Source organism: Papaver somniferum, chromosome 3, assembly GCF_003573695.1.
Source record: "Papaver somniferum cultivar HN1 chromosome 3, ASM357369v1, whole genome shotgun sequence".
NCBI classification, from domain to species: domain Eukaryota; kingdom Viridiplantae; phylum Streptophyta; class Magnoliopsida; order Ranunculales; family Papaveraceae; genus Papaver; species Papaver somniferum.
The window spans coordinates 180392820-180401297 of NC_039360.1; positions in this window are offsets into that span (position 1 = coordinate 180392820).

An 8478-nucleotide genomic window follows, 5' to 3' on the forward strand; every position below is an offset into this window, starting at 1 on the left:
CATTAGAAAGGGAAAATACGGGAATGATGGGGTCTCATTTGACCCGTGTAAAATGGGAGTCATACGCTTAGATTGTTGATATTCGTTCCCCAAATGCCTTCTCTTTCCACCCTCACTAGTGATTGATTGGAGGTTGGATCTTTTATTGGAAGGACGCCTGCTTTCCTGAACATCTTTACGAGCTTATTCATTTTGGGACGGTTCAGATCGACTGAGTAAAGCATCAACGAATCTCTTAGCAGCTTCCGATGCAATATGGGAATAGATATTTTCCAATAAGGATGCTGAAAAAGTGGGGGTACAACAACCTCACCCAATAATTCGCTTAGCAATCTGTATGTACTAACTCCAATATACTTTTAAGAGAATCAACTAGACAGTCAGACTCAATCTTAATAAAAAGTATATCAAAGAGTTATATCTCAATTTCTCGATTCAATACTTACTCAAGCAAATAGAAATCTGCGAGTCTAACTGAATACAAGAGAAATTAACTTGAACGGTACCAAAGACCAATGTTTAAGGATCAATCAATTTCAGTCAACAACCAAAGGTCGGATTTCCAAATTGATCGATTCAACGCACAACCTGTGATATTTCAATTATATAACAAAATATAATGCGGAAAAGAAATAACACAGACACCAGAAATTTTGTTAACGAGGAAACCACAAATGCAGAAAAACCTTGGGGCCTAGTCCAGATTGAACACACACTGTATTAATCCGCTACAAACACTAACCTACTACAAACTAACTTTGGTCTGGACTGTAGTTGAACCCCAACCAATCTCACACTGATCCAAGATACAGTCGCGCTCCTTACGTCTCTGATCCCAACAGGATACTACACACTTGATTCCCTTAGCTGATCTCACCCACAACTAAGAGTTGCTACGACCCAAAGTCGAAGACTTTAATAAACAAATTTGTATCACACAGAAAAGTCTAGAGGAATAGATAAATATGTATCCCACAGAAATACCTACGAGTTTTGTTCCGTCTTTTGATAAATCAAGGTGAACAGGAACCAATTGGTATACCAGACTTATATTCCCGAAGAACAGCCTAGAAATATCAATCACCTCACAATAATCTTAATGGACTAGCGAAACAAGATATTGTGGAATCACAAACGATGAGACGAAGATGCTTGTGACTACTTTTTATCTTGCCTATCGGAGATATTAATCTCGAGCCAATTATTCCAATTGCACTCAACACGATAGAAACAACAAGATCAGATCACGCAACTACAGAAAAGATAGTTGGGTCTGGCTTCACAATCCCAATGAAGTCTTCAAGTCGTTAACCTACAGGGTCTCGGTAGAAACCTAAGGTTAAAGGAGAATCGACTCTAGCTTATACAACTAGTATCACACAGGAGGTGTGGGGATTAGGTTTCCCAGTTGCTAGAGTTCTCCTTTATATAGTCTCCAAATCAGGGTTTGCAATCTAAGTTACCTTGGTAACAAAGCATTCAATATTCACCGTTAGATGAAAACTTGATTAGATTCAAGCTAATATATTTCAACCGTTAGATCGAACTTAGCTTCTTATACACTAATGAAATGCACGTTCATTTAGGTTATATATTCTAAACTCTCATTTCAATCATTGAAACATTCCTAGAGGATGTTAAATAGAGGTTATTCATACACTATTTTTCATCAAAGCAATTTTCAAGATATTGAAATAATCAAAATGACTTTCGTCACTTGTAGAGATGAACTTGGCCAAAGCGAAAGCTAACACATATTTCGAGAAATAGATAAGTAGATGAACTCGGCTCGAAATAGCAAATTTGTATAATCGAAGTCTATATAGCAATACGACTTTTATCTCAAGATAGGAGATAGATTAGATAGACTTTTGAGTGATAGATAAGTTCAAGTATCCACATACCTTTTAGTCGATGAAGTTCCACCAGTTCCTTAAGTAGTTTTTCGTCTTTGTATGATGAACTCCGTGGAGTCTAGAGCTCAACTATACTTTATATCCTAGTCCGAGACTTAGCTATAAGTAGACTAGAAATCAAGACCTATAGCTTTTGCAACTAAACTTGACAAAAAAGCTTGAGATAGCAACGCTTGCGAGTTCCACCGAGCAATGCTCTAACAGATGCATATAATGGAATCATACTTTCATCGCAAGGACTCTGATGAGAACGTGATAAATCCCACGAGTCTTATTTCTGAGTTTGAGAAAAATCTCTTGATCTTCATGAGCAGAAAAGTTATGTTGGCGGTTACCTTTCCATTCAGCGTGAGTATAAACTTCATCTTCCTTGCCGGGAATATGAATCTTGGAAGAAGGAATACTACCATCAGTATCGATCCAAATTAATTGTTGATAGTGTTTCCCTCAGAATGAATACATGTTGGTTCCTTTGATAGTTGATCCGTGAGGACTTTCAGAAGTGTGACTACTTCGTCTCGCGTCTTGACAATAATAGCTTGATTCTTAACAATATTATTCAGGATTTTCATCAAATTGTGAATAGTTGTTAAATATTGAGAATCCATAGCCTCAACAAGGGTTTTAAATGAAAGAACGGATTCATGAATAATATGTGAGGTGATGTCGGTGTTGGGAGAAGTAAAATTGGGATTGAGGGTTTCTGAACCATTCCTAAAATAAACCATCTTAAGAAATTGAGAAAATCGAAAATGAAATTAAGAAATTGATTTCGCAACCAAGAGATTAATCTCCCGCTGTGGTCGCCAATTTGTAGTAGGGTAAAAACTGATTCTGCTGAAAATAGTAAATTGGGTGTATCGATGAGAAACAAATCTAAACCCTAAACATCATAGTTGTTGAAGATCCGTAGCCATAACAATAAGAAAACCATTGTTCTCAATTATTGTTATACATCGTCATAGTATTATTACACAACATCAAAGTTCAATTGTATCACAACTTTGACAACAATACTATGGTGATATGTATCACTCCCCCTTAGTCAATAATTCATCTCACATGAAAACCACTCTCCCTGACATAATGATCTGAAAAGCATATGTATTTGTATTGTGAACTACACACTAATTCTCCCCCTTTTTGTCAATAAAATTGGCAAAGATACGAAAACTAGTGGGATCCTAATGAATTTTTTATAAAGATGCTTCATGACCAAAAGAAAGCACATATCAACTTTTTAGATGCAATCATATAGTCGAAACTAAAAGCATTCATCAAGGAGTTTATAAAGATACAAGATAACCCCTATAATATTCCACAACCGCACTCCCCACAAAGATTTGGCAATTAAGCACAAGTTCGATTAAGAACTCTCCCCCATAAAATGTCATTCCCGAAAGAACAACAAGAGCGACCTTACTTTCACAAGAAAAGAAGGATTTCTTTGGAAAACACAAAAATCACATAAGAATATGAATTTGTATCCAAATTACTCAATTAAATTAACCACAAGAGAACCCATGATTAATTTAATCGGAAATGCTCAACATAAGAAAACTTACGGAGCCACACAATATATACATAAAAAAATATGGATCAGGGAAGATCAATACTGTGGAATAAACAAAGATTCATTCTATCTTTCATCACTATTTGCACAATGACATACAATAGACTTAATCTTTGTAAACAAAAGCTCATCCTTTCTTCCATCAATATTTGTATACTGACATAAAAGGCTTAACTTTTGTTTGTCAAAAGTTCATTCAATATTTTATGAATACTTGCATATCGACATATGAAATACTTAACTTTTGACCACGTATGGGACAATCATAGTTCACGGAAAAAAACACACATATCCCATAAAAAATTGCAATATATAAAACCTTAAAGATTAATACTGCAAAATCATCTTCCAAACAAACTTTAGAATTTAAACAAATAAATATAAAAACATTGAAGATGAAAATCGTTGGACATAGCTATGTAACACAATAATGGCTATCCAAAATTCTAGTTATCCTTCTTAAATAACAAGAATAAAATTCTCATAAGAAGTTTTCCTAGACATTGAGACCTCTGAAAAATTCTTTATCGTCCCCGAACTCCTTGTCGTCAACAACCATGGGAACATATGGTTCGTGAAGAAATGAGTCAATTCCAACAAACCTTCTAGGCTGAAGATGTCGAACCAGGGCCTTCTGAATTTCAAGAGTTCTCATAACAAAAGACTTAATTTGTTGAATATCCTTTCTTGTCTCCTTCAACTCTTCAAGAACATCAGAAAAATTCTGAGAATTTGAAGGAACAACTCTTGGCTTCCTCACATTCGTTCGTTTTCTTTTCAAAGTTGGAGGTAACGGAGATCTTTATTTTTCCTTCGTGATTGATGGATTAACAATCATATTAACATCTTTTCCATCAGAAGACATGATGCTTGGAGTATCCATATGCATACGTGTTTGTGAGAGGAAGTCACACAATAAGCTCAACAAGCAGTCTTTGATTAAAAAGAGTTTCAAGGAAGGAAAAAGATATGTAGGGTTACGAAACCTTTAAACACACAGGTTTGTGTACACACAACTCCCAACCCTATAAAAGGCAGAATTGTCTATTTTAACCCTCTTTTATTGATTAACCAGGGAAGTCCTTTCCTAAATCAATTAGATATAGAAGGCGGCGTGAATTCCAGACTTTACAATGCTCTCAGAGCAAAAACAAACAAAGAAAATCAAAACAACTAAAGACTTTTCTTTTCTTAAAGCCTGAGATGTGAAAAATCTTGTCTCTTTTAATCAGGCACATGAGACAAGATGCACTAACCAACACAATTTAAGTTGTGCTGGGATGAATAATAATCTGTTCATCACATCCTTTTCGATCGAAATTCATAGAACCATGTTTCTCATAGTGTTTAGACCATAAATTTCTCTCCAATGGTCTTTTCTTATCCTTGGAAACTAACTTCTTTGACGAAGATAAAATCTTACATACCTCTGCGGTCTTTTGAACAAGTTTAAGCTTGTTTTCTAATCGATTTTCTCTTCGTTGAAGTTTGTTGACATGTCTAGATTTGTGTTTGTACTTTTAACACTTTGATAGTTCATGACCCTTTAGTGAAAAATATGAGCATGTCAACCTGGGATATGATTCAGATATTCGAGCTGTGCAAGCTGCTAGACACATAGTAGTACCTGAAAAATCATACAGAGAGTTTCCAATAGAAAGGTCAATTTTTTCTTCCATATTGGTTGAGTTCTTTTATGAAAGAATATCAAGATTGATGTATGTATTGATACAATTATCAAAATCAATATTTTCACAAAGAAGTGCAACACTTGACTTTTCGTCTTCATTAGAATCATGGTTGTCAGACATTTCATCAAGAGTTGCAACAAAACCTTTGTTCCCAGTGTACTTATTTCGATTTGGACACTCATTTGCACATTAGAATCACCAAAACCTTTACACTTAAAGTATTGAGGCATATCCTCGTCATCAGTCTCATCATTATCCATATTTTTAGGAGGAACACGATTATGGGATTTATCTGATGACCTGGATTTATCTCTGGATAACCGTTTACTTCTCTTCAAAAGAAGATCCCTAAACTGTCTTTTGATCAACGAGACTGACTTGTCAAGATCTTCGTCTGATGAATCAGCCTCAGAAAGATCATCTTCAGAGATGCAAACACTTTTACTTTTATCAAGTAATTTAGTGTTCTTTTGTGCTTTGAACGCAACATCCTTTCTAGATTTGGATGCATGCTCATGATCAAAGATATTTACTTTCCCAACCATAGTATTTTTGGAAAGAGTATCAAGGTTATTTTCCTCAACGATGGCATGCATCGTAGAATCATATCTGGATGGCAGAAATCTGAGAATCTTCATCACAATGTCCTTTTCAGGAATAGTATTACCCAATGCAAAGGATGCACTAACAATTTCAGACACTTTGTGATTAAACTCATCAAATGTTTCTTCATCTGCCATACGAAGGTTTTCCCAATTATACTTTAGGTTTTGAAGCCTAGCTTCTTTTTCACAGGTATTGAAAAAGCGGGGGTACAACAACCACACCCAACAATTCGATTAGCAATCTGTATGGACAAACTCCAATATACTTTCTAGAGAATAAAGTAAACAGTCAGAATCAATCTAGATAAAAGTATATCAAAGAGTTTATATCTCAATCTCTCGATTTGATCTTACTCAAGCAAATAGAAATCTGCGAGTCTTTATCAAAGAGAGATAACTTGGATGGTACCAAAGACCAATATCCAAGTGTTAATGAATTTAAATTAACAACCAAAAGGTCAGATATTCTAATTGATTAAAAAAAGCACAACCTGTGATATTTCAATTATATAACAAAATATAATGCGGAAAATAAATAACACAGACACCAAAATTTTGTTAATGAGGAAACCGCAAATGCAGAAAAACCCCGGGACCTAGTCCAGATTGAACACACACTGTATTAAGCCGCTACAGACACTAGCCTACTCCAAATTAACTTCGGTCTGGATTGTAGTTGAACCCCAATCAATCTCACACTGATCCAAGGTACAGGTATGCTCCTACGCCTCTGATCCTAGAAGGATGCTACGTACTTGATTCCCTTAGCTGATCTCACCCACAACTAAGAGTTGCTACGAACCAAAGTCAAAGACTTTAATAAACCAATATGTATCACACAGAAAAGTCTACGGTAATAGATAAATCCGTATCCCAAGAATATACCTACGAGTTTTGTTCCGTACTTTGACAAATCAAGGTGAACAGGAACCAATCAGTAAACCGGTCTTATATTCCCGAATAACAGCCTAATATTATTGATCGCCTCACAATAGTCTTAATCGACGCAGCGAAAAAAGATATTGTGGAATCACAAACGATGAGACGAAGTGTTTGTGATTACTTTTCTATCTTGCCTATCAGAGATATAAAATCTCAAGCCAATTATTACAATCGTACTTGTAACGATAGAAGATGCAAGATCATATCACACAACTACAAGAAAATTAGTATCGGTATGGCTTCACAATTCCAATCAAGTCTTTAAGTCGTTAACCTGGTTTAGAAGAAGAAACCAAAGGTTAAAGGAAAATCTATTCTAGCTATGCAACTAGTATCACACGTAAAGTGTGGGGATTAGGTTTCCCAGTTGCTAGAGTTCTCCCTTATATAGTTTTCAAATCAAGGTTTGCAATCAATGTTAGCTTGGTAACAAATCATTCAATATTCACCATTAGATGAAAACCTGATTAGATTCAAGCTAATATTTCTCAACCGTTGGATCGAAAGCTTAGCTTGTTACACACAAACGAAATGTCCAGTTTTGAATTTACGAACCGTTCCCAAACATTAACATTTGTTGGTTCAAAAATAGTTAACCAAATGGTTACCCATATGATTACTTTCATATCAACCATATTCTTCTTCACCATAACTAGTTCAAATGACTCAAATGAACTAGTTAGAGAGTTTTTCAATTGCTTAGATCTTATGTAACTACACAAGACATAATCGAAGCAAAAACGGTTTGATTCACTCGAATCGGTTCATGAACTTTATAGCACGGTTTGCAAAAGCATCCCTTAGTTTAAATAAACATGAGTTCAAGAACAACCGATTTTAGCTATAACCTGCTCAAGTTCGCGGACTGGGTTCGCGGACTTAAGCTCATGGAAGGAGTTCACAAACTCCAGCAGAAATTTTCGGGTCGAGAACTTCCGCCAGTTCGCGGACTTAATTCGCGGACTTGGCTCACGCCACTTCCATTTATCTTGATCAACAAAGTTTGCAAAATTTGGTTCAAGGAATAAGGACTTATACATATATGTGTTTCCACAACAATGTTTATATCCTACCAATGGTTATGTAATCTAAACTCTCATTTCAATCATTGAAACATTCTCAGAGGACGGATATAGCCGTTATTCACAGACCAATTTTCGTCGGAGCGATTTTCAAAGTGATTGAAACATAACATGACTTTCGTCACTAGGTAAAGTTGAATTCGGCTAATGCGAAAGCTTACCAACACATATTTCGAGAAATAGATATGCGAGATAAACTCGGCTCGAAATAGCAAATGTGCATAATGATAGTCTATATATCAAAACGAATTTTGTCTCAAGAGTAGGAGATATAATAGATAAACTTTTGAGTGACAAATAAGTTCAAGTCTCCACATACCTTTTAGTCGATGAAGATCCACTAGTTCCTTGAGTAGTCCTTCGTCTTGTGTGATGATTGCCATGGAGTTCTTGAGCTCAACTACACTTTTTATCCTAGTCCGAGACCTTTATCTATGTAGGCTAGAAATCAAGACTTATAGTTTTGATCACTAACATTGACAAACATGCTTGAGATAGCAACGCATGCGAGTTCGACCGAGCAATGCTATAACAATCTCCCCCTTTGTCAATTTTAGTGGCAAAACTATTAATACATATGGAATACAAAAAATAAATAAATTAACTTTTGTATCTCCTATTCCACATGCCTAATCTTCAACACTACTCGAAATCTTCGTCACTTCCAAG